The following is a 19,393-nucleotide window of genomic DNA, read 5'->3' as shown; positions in this document are numbered from 1 at the left end:
TTTTCAAATGAAGACATATAGCATTTATACAAACAAGATTCAGTGATTGCACAGATGTTATTTCGCCTTCTAGGGAGTATATAATGGGTTTCGGTGTTATTGGTAGTCGTCTCCCTTGCCCCTAACCTAACCCAAGGGCTATTGTATACTCCCTTACCTCCCCAGTTACTTTTCCCAAGGTAATCACCTCCCTCTGAGGTAGCCTAGGCTACATCCTACCCCTCCTTACCTCGATATGCTTTCGGGTAAGGTTAGGCTAGGATCTTTCCTACCCCACTCCTTGCCATAGTACATGCGCTTTGAGTCTGGGACGGAACCTCAGAGTACCAGTCGTTCGCCTCCAGCTCCCCATTAGGAGAATATACTCTCCTTCAGGTTCCTGCTGGAGGGTGAAGGTGGTGGGGCTCTGCCCTTCCCCCTAGTCCACACTTGGTTGGGTTAAATCCCGTCCTCCCTGTGGCCTAGCGACTTGTCCTCCCCCTGCCCTTCCTAGTCTGAGAGACTAGCTCACCTAGCCTAGGTTAGGCAGTCCATGGGATTCTGCTTCTTTATAGTTTAGTACAGGACATTAGTGCTGCTACTCTGTGCTAACCTACCCTAGGCTGGAGAATGGACTCTTCCTACCTAGAGAAGGCTAGCCCTGAACAGAATCCACACCCCTGGGAGTGCCGGTGGGAGCTACGCCTCCCCCCTACACTCCCCTTCAGGACCCTCTCCCCTCCCCCTCTATCCCTTTAGTGTTGGCTTAGCCTTCACACCCCTGTCCGCTGTCCTACAACTCCACCGAGAGCCGGTGGGTTGCCGGTTCGGCTCGGTCCTTTCGTTGGTTGGTCTGTACTGCTGTGCTGCCCGCATATAGTCGACTATGGGTTAGCATTCGTCGGTCGGTCTGCCGGTGGAGGACCTCCCTTCTTGAGTGTTCTTCGGCCCTCCCTTGGGCCGCCACTGGCAACATAGCCGACTGCCGGCTCTCTGCCGCCTGATGAAAAGGAGTACCCCTCCCTTTCATTTGAACACTCCTTCCGGAGGAAGATTGGATTGGGTACTGGGTATTACCTTTCCCTCTCTCTCCTCCTATCCTATCCCTCTCTCTCTTAGTGCTGGTCCACTGCCGCCCCCACTCTGCCGGCGCCAGCCAACAGAGTCTTCGGTGCCCTACCTGTCTCATTGAATGATGTCAGTTTTGGCCACCTGCCGGTTGCCGGGGCCACTGGCTTACCGGCGATCTGCCATCACCTAAGGTATCACCCTCTCTCTCTGCCGGCGCCACCATTCCTGGAGTTACAGTGGACAGCCACTCCTCCCTCCTGCCGGCCCCGTGCTGGCAGCTAATATTTTGCAGCTATGGATAATAACCAGTACACCTATGGTATAGTTATACCCTAGACTGAAAACTATTATATATAGTTGTACAGTCAAAATTTTTCAAGCATATTCTGCGCTTCCATGTGCAGTCTCTTGCCGAGACCTAATCTGATAAGGGGGCCTAGCTTATCCCCCCTTTTTCTTATACACTGATTGAATTCAGCTTCCCCCTCTTACTGTCCCTAATTCCCTAGAGGAAGCCTAAGCTTGGCTCATCCATCACGGATGTTTTTTCCTCCCCCTAAGGCCCATGAAGGTCTTCTGGAATTAGTTACAGCATGGGGTCACGGCAGTTGGCAGGGCGGGATGCGCAAATATGTGTCTTTCCTTTCTCCTTTCCGGCTTACCTATCCTAAGCCTACACACACCGGAATCTTATATTATAAGTGTACTAACTTATTCTAAATTAAGATTAATGTAAGTCATGTTTGTACTGACTTCCTAATACTCATTTCCTATTTCTTTTACAGGAGGAATATGTGAAGTGTGAGAGCACCTCCTGTGGTGTTCGTCGCCCTAACTTTTACGGCCACCTGGCTTACAGGACTCACGCCGGTTGTTCCGTCACGAAGGGGAACCTTCGCTACTGGGATCCGCAGGCCTGTAACGTCTGCAAGGGTCTGCTGGATGAGCCGTTCGACAACCCTCCGTCAGCAGAGGCTAGGGTTAACGCCCGAGAGAAACTGCGCAAGTGGGTGCGCAGGTTTCAGAAAAACTCCACAGGCCCCTATCTCCCAAGTGAGAAGATGAGAGCTATGCTCTTTCCTAAGGCATCTGCTGATGCCGTTATCCCTAAGGATGAGATCCCCTGCATCCAACTAACGGTCGAGTCAGATGTTGCGGCCGCTCTCCAAGAGTGTCATCTCGACGAGGTGTAGAGGATGTCGGATGTGTCCGAAAATACCGAAAGGACCCTCATGACGGAGGCTCAAGAAGAGGAAGAAGATCAGGTGGAAGCCCCTGATTCTGACGACAAGGTCGCCCGTGCGCCCTCCGTGACTTCCGTTGTGGTCTCTGAACCCGTCCCCTCTACATCTGCCACCCCGATGCCTGTGGTACCGGGCACCCAGGATACCATCCAAGCTCTGGTGGCATTCCTGGATGAGAAGTTCCGCAAGGGGCATGCGAACCTCAAGAGGGAGCTTATGACTTTTAAGAAGCAGCCAAAGAAGATCTCCATCAAGGATCCTCCCCCCTGCTCAGTGACCAATCCCTGGAGGCATGCAAAACACATGCCAATCACAACTGGACGCATCTTCATCAACGATAAGGTTGGTGCCGCCCCCTTGAAGAGGTGGAGTTCTACCCTAGCTTTGACGCCTACCCGGACTGTTACATCCGTCTCAAGTCCGAACCAGTCTCCAAGGAGGAGACCGAGCCTAAGGAGGTCATAGTGTTTGACCACGCCAAGGCTCAAGCTATGCTGGCTGACTGCCTCAGGAGCAGAGGATATACCAACTCCAAAATGCCGGCGCTGAGCAAGAAACACCCGTCCTTTCTTGCTCCTCCCACCATGGTCTTTCCCTTTGTGGAAAAGGCCTCGAATTCTGTGTTAAAGGCGGTGGAGGAAGGAAAACTCTGCCCTACATTGGAGGAATGTAGGCCTCTCTCCCTTGCCCTACCTCCCGATGATAAAAGCTGGAAGGACATCCAGCTTACCTTCATGGTTGGAAAGCTGGAGGATGACGTCGCTGGACGTCAGTTTAACGAAGAACTACCCAAGCTCACCGACTATCTCTTGCGTCGGGAACAGGACACGAAAGAGAGGCTGGCCGCCTCTCTGTCTCTTCAAGTACAACTTGAGACAATGGCCGGGGACACTCGGGTCCCAGACTACTACATGGTTCTTGCAAAGACCCACCTTGCGACATTGTTGAAGGACTTGTACAGCTTCATCAAGGCCCGAAGAGCCTGTAAAGAGTTCGTGTTTGCGGTCGCCACCATTAAACACGAACCCCAGAAACTGATCTCCTCTAATATCTGGGGCAAATACCTCTTTCCAGTAGACCTGGTGAAAGAGATTGCGGACAAAGCCACCACTGAGAATCGGAACCCTCTCAATAAGTGGGGCATGTCCCGAAAGAGGAAATCTTCTCAGGATGAGGGTCCACAGCCTAAGAAGAAGTTCAACAAGCCCCGACCCCAGCAGTGTCAGGCCAAACGCCAGTTTCCGGCACCCGCTACTCCCTAGCTAGTGGCTCAACCACAACAGACATTTCAGCTGGTCCCTCAGCCGGTGGTTGCCCAGTCACCAGTTTTCACCCCTGCCTACGAAAGGCAATCCACTACCTTTCGCCCAGAGGTAGAGGCTCCGGCAAGGACTCCTCTCGTCGTCCATCCAGAGGGAGAGGAGGAAGGGGAGCAAGCGGCCGAGGTGGTAAACCCTCGGGAAACCAGAAGCAATGAAATGCTTCAGGTGGGAGGAAGACTCCGCCTCTTCCAGGATCGTTGGACCTTCGATTCTTGGGCCCACAGCATCGTCAAGAAGGGACTAGGCTGGAGCTGGATAAAACCACCTCCAGTCTTCCACAAATTCTTCCAACCCTCAATCCCCATCCTGGAAGAATATGTCCGAGAACTCTTGAACAAGAAGGTGATCAAGAGGGTGAAGTCCACCAGGTTCCAGGGAAGACTGTTTTGTGTTCCCAAGAAAGACTCAGACAAACTCAGAGTCATTCTGGACTTGTCCCATCTCAACAAGTTCATTGCGAACAACAAATTCAAGATGCTGACTCTTCAACAGATAAGAGCCCTACTGCCTCAAAAGGCTTACGCGGTCTCAATAGACCTGGCGGACGCATACTGGCACATTCCAATGAATCACCATGCTTCCTCCTACCTAGGATTCAAGCTTCAAAGAAGACAATACGCCTTCAGGGCTATGCCCTTCTTCTGACTCAACGTGACCCCAAGAATCTTCACGAAGCTCGCAGACACGATCATCCAACAGCTATGCCTTCAAGGTGTACAGGTGATGGCTTACCTAGACGATTGGCTGGTCTGGGCGTCATCGTCAGAAGAATGCTCGCGTGCCTGCAGAAAGGTGACCCAGTTCCTGGAACATCTGGGTTTCAAAATCAACACCAAAAAGTCTCGACTGTCTCCAGCTCAGAAGTTTCAATGGTTGGGAATCCATTGGAACCTTCAGTCACACCGTCTTTCCATCCCTCTGAAGAAAAGGAAGGACATAGCCAGATCTGTCAAGAGACTTCTAAAATCCAAACGGATTTCAAGACAACAACAGGAACGAGTGCTCGGCTTCCTACAGTTCACCTCAGTGACAGACCCAGTGCTACGAGCACAGCTAAAAGATGCATTAGGAGTCTGGAGACGAAACCCATCTATCGCTCGAAGAGATCTCAAGAGACCTCTGCCAACCAGGCTTTGCTCACTCCTCAAGCCGTGGTCAGAGGCAAAGAACCTGAAAAGATCAGTTCCTCTTCAACCAACACCTCCATCGGTCATCATCCACATGGATGCCTCGCTAGAAGGATGGGGAGGCCACTCCCACCAGCGACAAGTTCAAGGTACATGGTCTCCCTATTCAAGACGTTTCACATCAATATCTTGGAGGTCATGGCGGTTTTTCTCACTCTGAAGAAACTGTCTCCCCATCCTTTGATCCACATCCGTCTTACTCTGGACAGCGCCGTTGTGGTCAGATGTCTCAACCATCAGGGCTCACAATCGCCCCAACTCAACCAGGTGCTGTTACCCATCTTCCGCCTAGCGGACAGGAAGAAATAGCACCTCTCAGCAGTTCACCTACAAGGATTCCGCAATGTGACGGTGGACGCTCTATCGAGGACAAGCCCCATAGAGTCGGAATGGTCTCTAGACGCAAGATCATTCTCCTTCATCTCCCGTCAAGTCCCGGAACTGCAGATCGACCTCTTCGCGACGAGCGACAACAACCAACTTCCTCTATACGTGACTCCATACGAGGACCCCAAAGCGGAAGCGGTGGACGCCATGTCCCTAGATTGGAACAGATGGTCCAAGATTTACCTGTTCCTTCCACCCAACCTTTTGCTGAAAGTCCTCTCCAAACTGAGAACCTTCAAGGGAACAGCAGCCCTTGTGGTTCCCAAGTGGCCCCGGAGCAACTGGTTCCCTCTAGTCCTGGAGCTACAGCCCAAGCTGATCCCTCTGCCGGACCCAGTTCTCTCCCATCAAGTTCAGAAGTCGACTGTCTTCGCTTCATCAAGGAAAAGCAGAGACCTTCATCTCATGATTTTCTCTCCCTAGCCGTGAAGAAAAGGTTTGAAATCTCGAAGAAATGTTTAGACTTCTTAGAGGAATACAAAACAAAGTCTACCAGAAGGCAATATGAGTCATCCTGGAAGAAGTGGGTATCCTTCATCAAGGCAAAGAATCCTACGGAAATAACCATAGATTTCTGTATGTCCTTCTTCATTCACCTTCATGGACAAGGCTTGGCAGCCAATACAATTTCCACCTGTAAATCGGCCTTGACAAGACCACTACTGTATGCCTTCTAGATAGACCTGTCCAACGAAATCTTTAACAAAGTTCCGAAGGCATGTGCTAGACTCCGTCCTGCACCCCCCACCGAGACCCATCTCCTGGTCTCTGGATAAGGTGCTCCATTTTGCCTCTAGCCTGGACAATGAATCTTGCCCTCTGAAAGACTTGACTCAAAAAGTGATTTTCCTTTTTGCTCTTGCCTCGGGAGCACGAGTCAGTGAAAGAGTGGCTTTATCTAGGGAAGAGGGCCAGATACAGTTCGCCGAAACAGGGGAACTTACCCTCTTCCCTGACCCAACATTTCTCGCTAAGAATGAACGCCCTACTAAGAGGTGGGGCCCATGGAGAATATGCCCTCTGAAGGAAGATGTCTCTCTATGCCCAGTGGAGAGTCTAAAGGTCTATCTTCGAAGAACTTCAGACTTTGGCGGAGGACAACTCTTTAAAGGAGAAACATCGGGTAGAGATTTGTCCCTTAAACAACTAAGGGCGAAAATCACCTACTTTATTCGCAGTGCAGATCCTGACAGTACACCCGCAGGTCATGATCCTAGAAAAGTCTCCTCTTCCCTAAACTTTCTCCAAGGAATGAATTTCGAAAGCCTTCGATCCTTCACAGGCTGGAAATCCTCAAGAGTGTTCTTTAAACACTATGTGAAGCAGGTGCACAAAGTGAAAAGATCCGTGGTAGCCGCAGGTAGTGTGTTGAAACCTGCTGCTTAGTGCTGCGTAGGACAGTGAGTTATTTCGGGACTCTAACTCACCGGGTGTCTGTGTTGACCATAGTGCGATACATAGTGATTTTAAGTGCCATTTATTGGCACGAAAGACTGTTCTTCTACAATGTGAAGTAATATAGATTTGAACACGTGCCACATGTTTATTCGGACATGAAGTGTATTATGACTTAAAAGACTTTTTGTTCCTTTGGAACCCATGTGTGTAATGACAAGTTTTCCCTTTCAGATTCCTCACCCTTGTCTTATGTAGTCATTAATCTATGTTTATTATTCAATAATTTTATCTAAATTATTTATCTTATTTCATATTATTGCGAATATTTTCTTGAATAAAATAGAATTTTCGCTACCATATGCGTCTAATTTCGCCCCACTATATGAAATGTACTGCTGTTACTGAGTTTTATTTGCCCCTATTTTAACCTTATTATAATTCATGTTATAATATTGCTCCTTTCTGATATAAGCTCACCTAAGAAATATTTGTTCCTACACAAGTAATTAACTTTCCTGATCTGTCTACGAGACCGACAAGATATTGTAGCAGCTCAGGAACTGTTGGACGAGGCTGAAGAAGAATGTGTAGAAAAACAGGTGAGTTTGTCTTCATCAGGATACTTCGAGATGTTCCTATCGTCCAAACAGGACTTCCCTGCCAGGGGGGCAGGAAGCCATGTCATAGCTTATGCCATTGGTAGCGACATGTAACGGAGATGTCATGGTCTCTAAGGTCATCAGACCAAAGGAATATTGTTTGAAGTAGAAGGCACTACCGAAATGGGGAGAATCCACGATACACTAATTCTCTGGTACACTTCCATCAGGATGTCATGGCTTGAGCCCAAAAAACGGATTTTGAGCGAAGCGAAAAATCTATTTTTGGGTGAGATAGCCATGACGTCCTGATGGACCCGCCCTCGTTCTCTATTCTGGCCTGTCAGGCCCCTCCCTTTCTTATTGTATCATGGAGGCTGACAGTTACGCTGGATAGAATCAGGAATGAAGCGTGCAGATATGACGTAAACCAAGATGGCGGCCAGCTATGGCGGCCATTTGTTTACATCGCTAGGTACCATAACAGTAACGCAGGAGGAGAGTTTTGTAACGGCTCCTCCTGATACTTGTCACACTTCACCCTCGAAGCGTAAACGCTATGTGGGGTGCAGATAGCTATGTGGCGTGTCAAGCATACGTCCCCTGTTATTATATGATATCCTAAAGGGAAACTCGCGCCAGAATTTAGAATTCTGTGAAACCTTTAGTTTAATAACTGGGAATATCTACTGTAGTCATATATACCCTCAGGAAGCTACTGAAGGAACCTTCCATCAGGACGTCATGGCTATCTCACCCAAAAATAGATTTTTTGCTTCGCTCAAAATCCGTTATCTGGGAGTTATAAAACTGTTCTAGAGCTCGGGTGATATTATTTTTAGTGTAACAGATTTAATGTAAAAACAAACAGGTGAGTTTGGAACTCGAGAGGTTGTGAAGCTTGCCAGCTGTAGTATATATAATATTACATATTGGTTCCAAGACAAGCGACCATTATATAATATATTTTTGGTGCCCAGACCCTTTGGATTGAGCGAGCCTGTTTTAAATATTGGTGATAACAAGGCTGTAGTTTGAATGATAGGAATTCTGTGTATTGTTAGGATATATTTTTGGGGGAGAGGAAAATTTTTCTTTGTAGAAGTACAAGATAGCACAGTTTAATATCCAAGAGTTTTTGAATAATGCAAATGTTCAGGAATTGTCAAAAGCCAAAGAAACTCAAGTTCATTGGCTCTCTATTTTAATGGCATGTGGTGGCCATACAACGAGTGGAATGATAAAAGCCCAAATCAAGTGTCTAGCCTTAGAAGCGTTGATAATACGGGGAAATTGTTGGAACAAGATATTGTAGCAGCTCAGGAACTGTTGGACGAGGGTGAAGAAGAAAAAATAGAAAAACAATTACCAGTTGACCCACAAACTGAAGGCATGAAAGCAGAAAGGGATATAGAGGCTGAGATTCTACAAATTGCAGCAGAAGAGAATTTTATTAACTTGAAGATGATGGCAAGAAAGGAAGAAAAAGAAATAGAAGAAGCACAACGTGCAGAGGAAATGGAAGCAAGACTAGAAGAAGAACAGAGGGAAGTCACAACCCATGTGAGGAGAATGGAAAGAAAAGAGAGAGAACGAGGGGGAAGAGGCAAGAAAAATTGCACGACATGCGAGGGAGGTGGAATAGTTGAATGCTCATGCACTTTCGACAACCCATGACTGCTGCTATGCACGATCCCATGTTTAATGTGGCGAATGCCCAGAGGTTAATTCCAAGGTTCACAGAAGAGGCTTCAGACAAGTTCTTCGATCATTTGGAACGGTCTCAGCGACGATGGAATGGCCAGAAGATAAGTGGTCTGTGTTATTGCAGGGTGTATTGATTGGGAAAGGCCACAGTGCTTACCTGTCCTTTTCGTAGGACCAGAGGAACGAGTATCAAGAAGTGAAGAGGAGCTTGCTGCAAGTGTGACAGATGACCCATGAATATTATAAAGAAAGGTTCCGAAGTTTGAGGAAGGACAAGGAAAGGTCTTTCCTGGCTTACTCTTATAAGGTACGAGGATGTTTAAAGAGTTGGACAGAGGCTGCGAATGTGAGAGAGATGGCTGATTTAGAAGAATTGATAGTACTAGAACAGTATATACGAGGAATTCTTGAATATATTCGAACGTACTTCGGAGAGAGAAAGAGGTGAAGAAACTTTGCAAAGCTGCTTTGCTGAGGGAAGATTATATTATCAGTCATAAATCCTCCTCTGGTAGGAAGTTTCAACCGTCGTTCCGAACAAGTGTCAAGTATTCGCCGAACCATGGAAACCAGCTCAGTAATAACTATGTGAGAAAGTTCAATAGTTACAGCGGAAGTAGCACTGGTACTGTTGCTAAGCAAAATGAGATAGTACCACACCCATATTCGTCGAATCATGCTCTTTCAAGTATCGTGAAGGACGAGCAGAAGGTTAATGTTGTCGGTTTTAAGTGTCTCAAGAGAGGTCACATCAGTAAGGAATGTTAGTCAAACCAAAAGCAGTCTCCCAAGTGATTAAGGATAATTCAACTTCACAGAATGTGAAACGAAGAAACAATCGGGAAAGGATCAATAGGAAAATAAACCAGCCAACGTTTAAACGTCGAACAGGACAAACCTGAACAGCATTGATATCTTTCAACCATAAATTTATGAAGGTATGTTAGCAGCTATAGACGGGAGTGAACAAACCCCTGTCAAGATATTGCGTGGCACAGGTTGTAACCATAGTGTGGTGATGCAAGAAGTACACCGTTGGTGGAACAGTCTCTCACAAAAGACTCGATTATTTTGAAGGGAATAGGAGGTGAAGAGGTTACCCCTATTCGCCGTTTGAAACTGTCATGTGAGTTGGTGATGCGGTAGAGGATTCATTGGCTATCAAAGGAGTAGAAGTTGGTGGAGTGCCGTTTGGGCCTTGTTCCATTGTAACAGAGAAATCATTGAAGCATAGTCATACGACTGAAGTCGAATAAGACAACCCGTATCTGTTTCCTAGTTGTGTGACAACTAGGAGTATGGTGAAGAAAGTGGCTGAAAAAGAAGAAAAAGAAACTGGAGTACCGATGAACTTGTATGAATTGTTTTCCAAAGAAAAAGATCCCCTTGATGGTGCGCTTTAAGAGAACTCCCAAGTAAGCCTGAGCAAAGAGAAATGACACACGAGTGGACAAGAAGACAAAGAGAAAATGGACTTGGAAAAAATAGAAAACTCAGCGTTAGAACTAGGACGAATAAGTAGGAAAAGGCCGATAGGAGACACAGCAATCTCCGACCTGTTATTATCTTAAGGATGGGTTGCATATGAGGAAGCATGGGCCCGGTGATATCCCTGGGAATGCCGAAATGGGGATATACTCTATTGATATTGATAGTCGCACCTTTGAGAAGACAGGTGATTGCCGTAGCACACGAGACGGCACATATGGGGATAAGGAAGACGATGGAGAAGATTATGAAATACTTTTTCTGGCCTAGCATGCATAAGGAGGTGAGCCAGTTTTGCCGTACATGTCACGTATATCAGATGGCTGGAAAGCCAAACGAGTACATTAAGGTAGCTCCCTTAAGCCAGATAGAAGTACGAGGAGAACCCTTCAGCAAATGACCGAAGAAAATGTTGGCAGGAAAAGGGAAAAATTGAGAGGAAATGGAAGGAGAAAATGTCAAGGATTTGAGGAAAAATCTCGGAGAGTTAAGGAAAATTTTCTTAGAAGGAATGAAAAAGAGTCAAGGACGAAGGAAGAAAAGGTTTTGCATGAAGAGTACGAACAGAGAGTTTGAGGTAAGATGGCAGGTGTTGGTCTACTCACCGATAAGGAGCATCCCTCTTGCCAATGAGTTCTAAGAACCATTCCAAATTTTGGAGAAGAGCAGTGACCGAACCTACGTTATTGAGATACCAGGAAAAAGGAAAAGTCTGAGGAAGGACATATTAACTATGAAACCGATACTTCAAGTGCAGGATTTCAAAAAGAAATTCCTTATCCAAGTGGATGCGTTGGATAAATCGTGTGTTGAAACGATACATAAGACGTTAAAGGTGATTTTAAATTTATTGTGTTGTGGTTAGTGTTGGCATTGTGTAAATCTTCGTAACTGGCCCAGTGAGATTTATGAAAATACGTGAAGTTAGTAAGTTTATCAGTTACTTTATGAAAGTTCTTTAAGTTTAAGCAGCAAAATGTAATTTTTTTTTAATCTTAGTATAAGATTTTATTCAGATTTAATATTTCAAGTCAAGTGATTATATAATTTTCAGAGAGTAATATTTTTGTCTTAATCTAAGTTTTGTTCAGACTTAATACTTCCGATTATTTTTTTTTTTTTTTTTTTTTTTTACGTAAATTCCTTTAAAGTGTTGTAATTTCACCAGAGGCCCAAAAGAAGTCGGAACCTAACTACTGCCTGCAGTTCAGGATTTACCTGGCAAAACATCAGTCTTTTACCAGCGAGTTTTCCCCGACTTCCCGGCCCACCAGTTGACACAGTTGAAAGTTTTTTTTGTTGGAATTACGCCTAATGAGTCAATATGGATGAAAATCAACACGATATCGTGTTCAAATAGGAATAAATTTCTACCTCATACTTGATATCGAACCCTAGCCCCATCAAATGAAAGGCCAGGTCGCTTCCAGCCATTCCACTATATATATATATATATATATATATATATATATATATATATATATATATATATATATATATATATATATATATATATATATATATACAGTATATATGTATGTGTGTGTGTGCAAACATATATATGTAAATATATATATATATATATATATATATGTGTGTGTGTGTGTGTGTGTGTATGTGTGTATGTGTGTGAGTGTGTGTGTGAATATATATACATATATATATATATATATATATATATATATATATATATATATATATATATATATATATATATATATATATATATATATATACATATATATATACATATATATATATATATATATATATATATATATATATATATATATATATATATATATATATATATATATATATATATATATATATATATAAAGAAGATAGATCAACTAAAAATATGATGCCACAGTCTGCCAAAGGAGACAATTATATAGTTAAGATGAACGGGATCGATGCACACTAATTTACTAATACTCCGATAAAATACCTCATCTGAATGGTGGGAATGACCTCTAAAATAAAGGTGTAAAGATTACAGTTAGGTAATCAGAAAGGGACATAATTTACCATAAGGAGCATAGATATAGAGATAGATGAGAAATAGGCAGAGAATAGTTATTTCAGGCGGTAGGTTAGGCAGAATAGAAGAGTTGCAACTAAAATGAATAGAAACACCGGCGCCAAAACCTGCCAAAACTTGCCAGAACTTTTTATATACAGGTACAAATTATGGAATATTACCTATCAGCCAACTCCCAGAATGAAACACTATTAGTGTTAAAATAAATAACACTCCTTATAAATCTCCCGAGATATATTTCCCAATGAGGATGGAAGCTATAGACTAGTATAGATCATTACAAGTAGAATTAATAGCAGAATATAAAGAAAATGTCCATCTCAATAATAAATGATGTTTTGGCTCATTTATTGAGGAGCAAAAGATACTAAGATGATATGGTAAGTATCCGGGTCAAAGAATACAAGCCATTCACGGCTATTAGCACTTTTGAAGAAAGTTAGAATTTAGAGTGAAATCAATGGGCTCACCTTAGCTCCTCTAACTTTTGAGAAAATTATGATCTAGATTTTGGAGACACAGAGAATGAATAAGCCTATACAATGATTTTACTAAGTTCTCCCTCTTTCTAGACTAGTTTTATTGTTTTATATTGGCCCTCTATATTCTTATATAAAGGGCCAATTCAAAACAATAAAACTAGTCCAGAAAGAGGGAGAATAGCAGGATAAAGATCAAGATTAGCGAGTGACCTATCCCTAAAGTAAACAAGGTAAGTAAACAATGTAAATAGATTAAACAGATGAAAAGAAATAAGGGCTAATGTGGAAATCCTGCTCTACTAAGATTTGAAAGATGTAAAAGATTTTTAAGAATGATAGGATGCAGCATTCGCTAATTTAGTCAAGCTTTAACATAAAGTTAACCTAAAAATATGTAGTATGCAAATTTAATAGAAGGCTAAAACAATGAAGAAAAATTAATTTTCGATCCTACATTAGTTCAACCCGATATCTTACCAAGGAGTTATAAAAACAATGTTTGATGCCTCATAAATATAAAAGGAATGCCTCATAAATATAAAAGAAATGTCTCACTGTAAAGGTGAAATCCGAAGAATGGTATTGAATGACGATAGTAGCCTTAAGTAAATGAAAAATAACCGAGAAGGATAGATTACCCATTTAATGGTATGAAGAAGTTTCGGTATTTATGTTAGGACATAGAGTAAATGTACTTTTTAATCATAAAAATTATTGTGATTTTATTGTCCAAGGACGACTTTTGTTGATAATTGAGTGAAAGGAATCTTAGGATCTTTAGAGTACTCGATGTTTGTCCAAGATTTAAATACATTATTGGTAGGTTTAAAAGGATAGAAGAAAGATTATTTAACACAACAGGAAGATATTAAAAGAATTATCTCTACCCATATTTTGTTTTAGTTGTCAGGCAAGAAACTTAGATTTAGAAGAATAAAACTAAAACAAGAAAAACCAAGGGTTATTTGAAATTTTATAGGTGACTTACACCCAAATAAGAATCATAGATAAAAAATTGCAGATTACTCAAAGGAATACATATAAAGATTCCGGAGAAAATACTAGAGAGACTAGAAATTCCTAACATAATAACAAAGTACTAACAATAACTCATGCTCAAGTTAGTAGGACATCCAGTAATCAAAGACTACATTTAATGATAAATAAATTGTGACCAAAAATAGATGTTTGAGATAGTAAATTAATGCCTACACATAAAAAGTATAAAGGTCATGTAAAGTTTAGAATCCCTTTAGAAAGTACGATTGCAATTTTCAATCCTATAGTGGTGGTACTAATGGACTACCCAAAACTTGACATATAATAAAAACATACTGGTCTTCACAGAATTTTAATTGACAGAAAAAAAAAAAAAAAAAGGGTTGATGAGTCTTTGGCAGAATAATTTGAGACCAGGATAAATAACTAGAGATTCGTGTTTCGAGATATTTCTCTCGGATAATGCACCTGACTTTACTAGTGATTAATGAAAACTGCAATATTTTACTTAAGGTAAGAAAGGTGAAATACACCATGAGTAGTCAAGTTCAACTAGAGAATGTCCTGAGAACTATAAATAGATCAACATAGAAGACTGATATTAATTATCTTGAAGATGACGAATTTACTTCGAAAAACTCGGTATATTGAAAACATCAGATACTTGTTAGACAGATAAAAAAAACACTACTAAACTCCTTGTGAAAGGACAAGAAAATCTCTGGCCACTTATACAAATATTTAGGGTACCAAAGGAATAAATCTTGAGATTGTGTGAAGTGTGTTATCCTAGAACTTAAAAGAAATGTATGTATTCCATGAATATCAATGAAGGTCCATAAGATAAATGTCTCCAAATAATTAAGGGACCACATAGAGTATTAAAATACATAGGAAGGTGGAATAAGATTTTTTTTTTTTGGGGGGGGGGGGCGGCCGGATAAAGTTATTGGTAATAATGACAGTTCATGAATAAAAACCCACAGGTGATTGATAATTTACACGTATACTGATCTATTTACAAGATTGATTCAATAATGATGCCAATAGAGCAAAGAGATATTATTGCAAATTATAGGCCATGCATCGGTTAATATATTGTGTAACACGTGTAATAATGATAAACATGCATTTGAATGATGATTTTGGTTATGAATTGAATGTTGATTAATCTACCTTGAATGAATATGAAGAAAGGGTAAAAATCAAAACTATTTATGATATTTAAGCTGAAGTCAAACTGAATATAACTAATAAAGTGAAGAAAGGAATGATTAAAGTAATTAAATATGGAAAATGTGCACCAATAATGAACTTAGAGAAATTAAATCTTTCAAAGGGTATTTTTAGTCCCATAATAATTGCAAAAGAAATAGTGAAGAGCAAGTACATATGTAGAGTGATATTCATTGCACCCTTTCATTTTGAAGTTAAAAGAGTAAGTGTAGAAACACACGAAAAGATATTTATGCCTGTGTAGTAAATGAATCATTGAAAGAAAGAAAATATAAAGTGTTTTAATTGAAATAGTCTGCAAACGATTTCTTATTGAGAATATTTTTAACATTGAGATGTTAGTTACCTGCCACTTGAGTAGTATGACTTATCTTTTTTAAGGCAATTTATTTGAGAATTGATGTTCTTGGGTTGAAAATATAACGCAGATAAGTTGCAAATAAGATTCAAATTCATAAAATGTCTTATTATGTACTGGATATGTTTCGTTCATTATGAAATGCTTATGTTCATATTTTGGAACATTTGAAGGTTATAGAAATCATGTGTTTTCACTCATTATTCTATGACAAAAATTTGAATATTTTTTTATGCATTTTATAAATATGATGAAGTGATTTAATAAGAATTTTTTTTTATGCCATTGAATAACAATGATTTATCATGATGCCATTGATGAGTAAATGATTTACAATAATGATGTGTAACGATTTGAAATGTTTAATAATATTTTGACTACAAATGAATAATACTCTTCGTGAGTAATGATGTGAAAGTCACAAAGTTGTTAATAATTTTCTTGATTGCAAGAAACATTTTTGATAAACTTAAATTGAGGATGTAAGTGTTTGAACATCTATTTTCTGCCAGTTATTGCATTATATTTGGGAAATGATAATGGTAAATATAAGTAGAATATAAGTTAATAGAAGTTGAATGTGAAGGCATTCCATAATTATTTGCACAGTTGACATTATTGAATTTTTCCTTATGTACCCAGTGCATTAAGGGAGAAATATCCCATTGCCAAGAGTTATGAAAATAACATATATCAATTTTGTGTGGATTTATTTGAAGGGAACAAGACTTTTTTCTAAATAGATTGATGATAAACATAGTATGTGTGTATAGACATGTAATTGCAATATTTCAACTATGATTGATGAATATTTTTTTCAATGATGATTTTGATTTATTGTGTTGAAATGAATTTTCTTTTGATGATAATAATTAAGCAATGAATCATTCTTGGGTTAACAATGAAATGAGTTATTAGAATGTTGAATTCCACAAGAATTCAGGTAGGTGACCGAGTGATGTGATGTCAGGAGAGAATTTCACAATGAATAAGTTAATATATGTATATGATTAGCTATTTTATGTTTTGTTGATTAATTAAAGGATAGAGAAACAAATAGAATTATTTGATTTTGTAAAGAGGTACTGAATAGAGAGAGACTAGAAACGACAGAAATGAGGAGTGGAAAAGTATTGTGTGTGCTAAGTATTCATGTTGTAATTGTTATAGACGAGAGAAGCCAGAACCAACGCATGACTCACTTGTATGAGTCATTGTCACGCCCTGCTTTTGATAAAGCAAAGGCCAAAAGGACGCCTGTAAGAAAGCCGGTAACAATGACGTCACCAGGACGGCAAGCAACGATGAATGACGGTAACATTATGTATAGGAAGGGGACCAATAAAACACAGGATTCGTCACAAGACGTGACATCATTATTGTCACACCTTAGATTGGCTATTTAAACTCTTGCAAGGTAGCAAGAGCGCACTTTCATCTTCAGCAGACAAAGGTAAAAGGTTCCCCCTTTCCCCCCATCTTGAGGTGTGGCCCCCACACCAAGTGCCAACATAAAGGCACCTAAATTAACTTCAAGAAATGGGATATAGTAGACCACCAGAAGAAGAAGGAGAAAAGTCCAGTTGGAGATGCCCTTTTGCCTCTCAATCCAAGAGGTGTATAAATAACTAACTCCAGCCTGAGACAAGGTAGGAGGAGTTTTTCAACTTGTTCATGGGAGGACACCTGTTTTAGACCGAGTTCCATTCCTGCATGATTTGGGAACTTATGGATTCCACAGCCCACAGCAAATTGTGAAGTTCTAGTGCACGGTAGCAGGCCTCCAATCTTCAATAGAATTAATTTTGTTCCCAGTTTTGTGTACTAACTAACTCTGTAAATGTAGATGAGATTTCTGAAGTCGATGTTCCAACTAAAATTCATCTTGTAAAGAAATAGAACAGCATTTTACCTTCACTCCACTTTTGAGGGTCGTATATACGAAAGTAATTAATTGCACTGATAAGATTAATGATAGTAACTACTCAGTATAACATTAAACAATACTTGAATATATAAAAGACTTAAAGCAAATATAACGATCATTGTGCAGCAAGTATATGTATATGTATATATATATATATATATATATATATATATATATATATATATATATATGTATATATGTATATATGTATATATATATATATATATATATATATATATATATATATATATATATATATATATATATATATATATATATATATATATTCAATAGAAAATAGGAAAGGAAAGGACCAGGTACCAAGCGCTTTCGTGTGTTACGTACACTTTTTCAGGGTACAAAGTAAAATAGAAAATAAATTCATACAATGAAGAAACCTACCAAAACTGAAATAAAAGCCTCAAACAAGCAAAGCATCATCAATATGCTAAAATAATTAATAGTCGTTAAAAAATAATAAACAATTGTCTCTATATGATAAAATACTAGTAATATAACAATCGTTGAACTAAAGGAATTAAAATCCATCTTGAAAGGATATGATGCATTCATTAAACAATTTTCTTCCCAATGTGCCACATTACCGTATATGTACGGTCTTATCAAACCTCACAATAATCACTTCAGTTGGTAGTGTTTCGTATAAATTGTCAAAGTGGTTAGTACAAGTCCTCATGCCTATTGTTGGAAATATATCCAAATCGCATATAAAGAATAATACAGATTTTGTTAACTAGTTGCTTAGTGCTCGCATTGATTTTAACTTTAAAATGGTAAGTTTTGATGTAACGTCTTTATTTACGAAGGTTCCAGTTGACGATCTATTGACATTTTTATCCGATGAATTTAGTAAGCATGTTTTACCTTTATCTCCCGACAAAATTATTGAATTGATAAAATCATGTGTTAAAGACTGTAAATTTGTTTTTAATGGAAAGTACTACCTGCAAAAGTTTGGCATGGCAATGGGTAATCCCCTATCCCCAGTACTCAGTAACCTTTACATGGAATTTTTCGAAGTTAAACTGTTACCAGCGATTTTGCCTAAAGGGGTTCTATGGTTTCGTTATGTTGACGATATTTTTTGTGTTTGGCCTACATATGAGAATCTAAATATTTTTTTTGAAAACTTAAATAGTTTAGTATACTCCATAAAATCCACTATTGAAGAAGAGAACCATTGTAAATTGCCATTTTTAGATATTTTGGTGCATAGAAATGATAGAGGCTTTGTTTTTTATCTTTAAAGGAAACCTAGTAACGTTTGTTCCCACATTCATTTTTATTCAAATCATCAAACCAGTGTAAAAGTTTCTGTTTCTTTTTTAAAGTATGTTTTTAAGGGCTTTAAGGATTTGCAGCCCCGAATTTATGGACGCAGAATTTCGTAAAATTAATGATAGGAATTAAATTGAAATATCCTTAACTTTTAATTGACAAGTCTCTACAGAAAGCTAAACATATATTTTATTCCGACAAGAATAGGGAATCTTTTAAGAATGAGAATGTGCTGGCACTTCCATACAATAAAAACTTTGTTTATATCAAAGATTTATTGAAAATATTCAGAGTAAATGTAGTTTTTAAAAGTTCAGGAAACAGTAAAGAATGTACTAATAAATAATTCTCCAAATTATAATAATGGCTCTATTTACATAATTCCATGCATTGGGTGTGACAAGAAATATTTGGGTCAAACCGAAAAACTGCTTAACAATCGAATTAAACAGCATCGATATGCAGTTACGACAGGACAAATGTCTAGTGCCTTGTTTGTCCACATGAACGATTTTAACCACTGTATTGACTGGGAAAACTCCTCGGAGATTTTATTTTGTAAAAATCTTGTTAAAAGAAATATTATTGAATCTGCTTTTCTAAATATTTTGATAATCAAATTCTAAATCTCATTTCTGGTCTTTTTTAAACTAGACACTCATCTTG

This window comes from Palaemon carinicauda, chromosome 1 (genome assembly GCF_036898095.1).
Source record: "Palaemon carinicauda isolate YSFRI2023 chromosome 1, ASM3689809v2, whole genome shotgun sequence".
NCBI lineage: Eukaryota > Metazoa > Arthropoda > Malacostraca > Decapoda > Palaemonidae > Palaemon > Palaemon carinicauda.
This window is presented reverse-complemented; position numbering follows the sequence as displayed.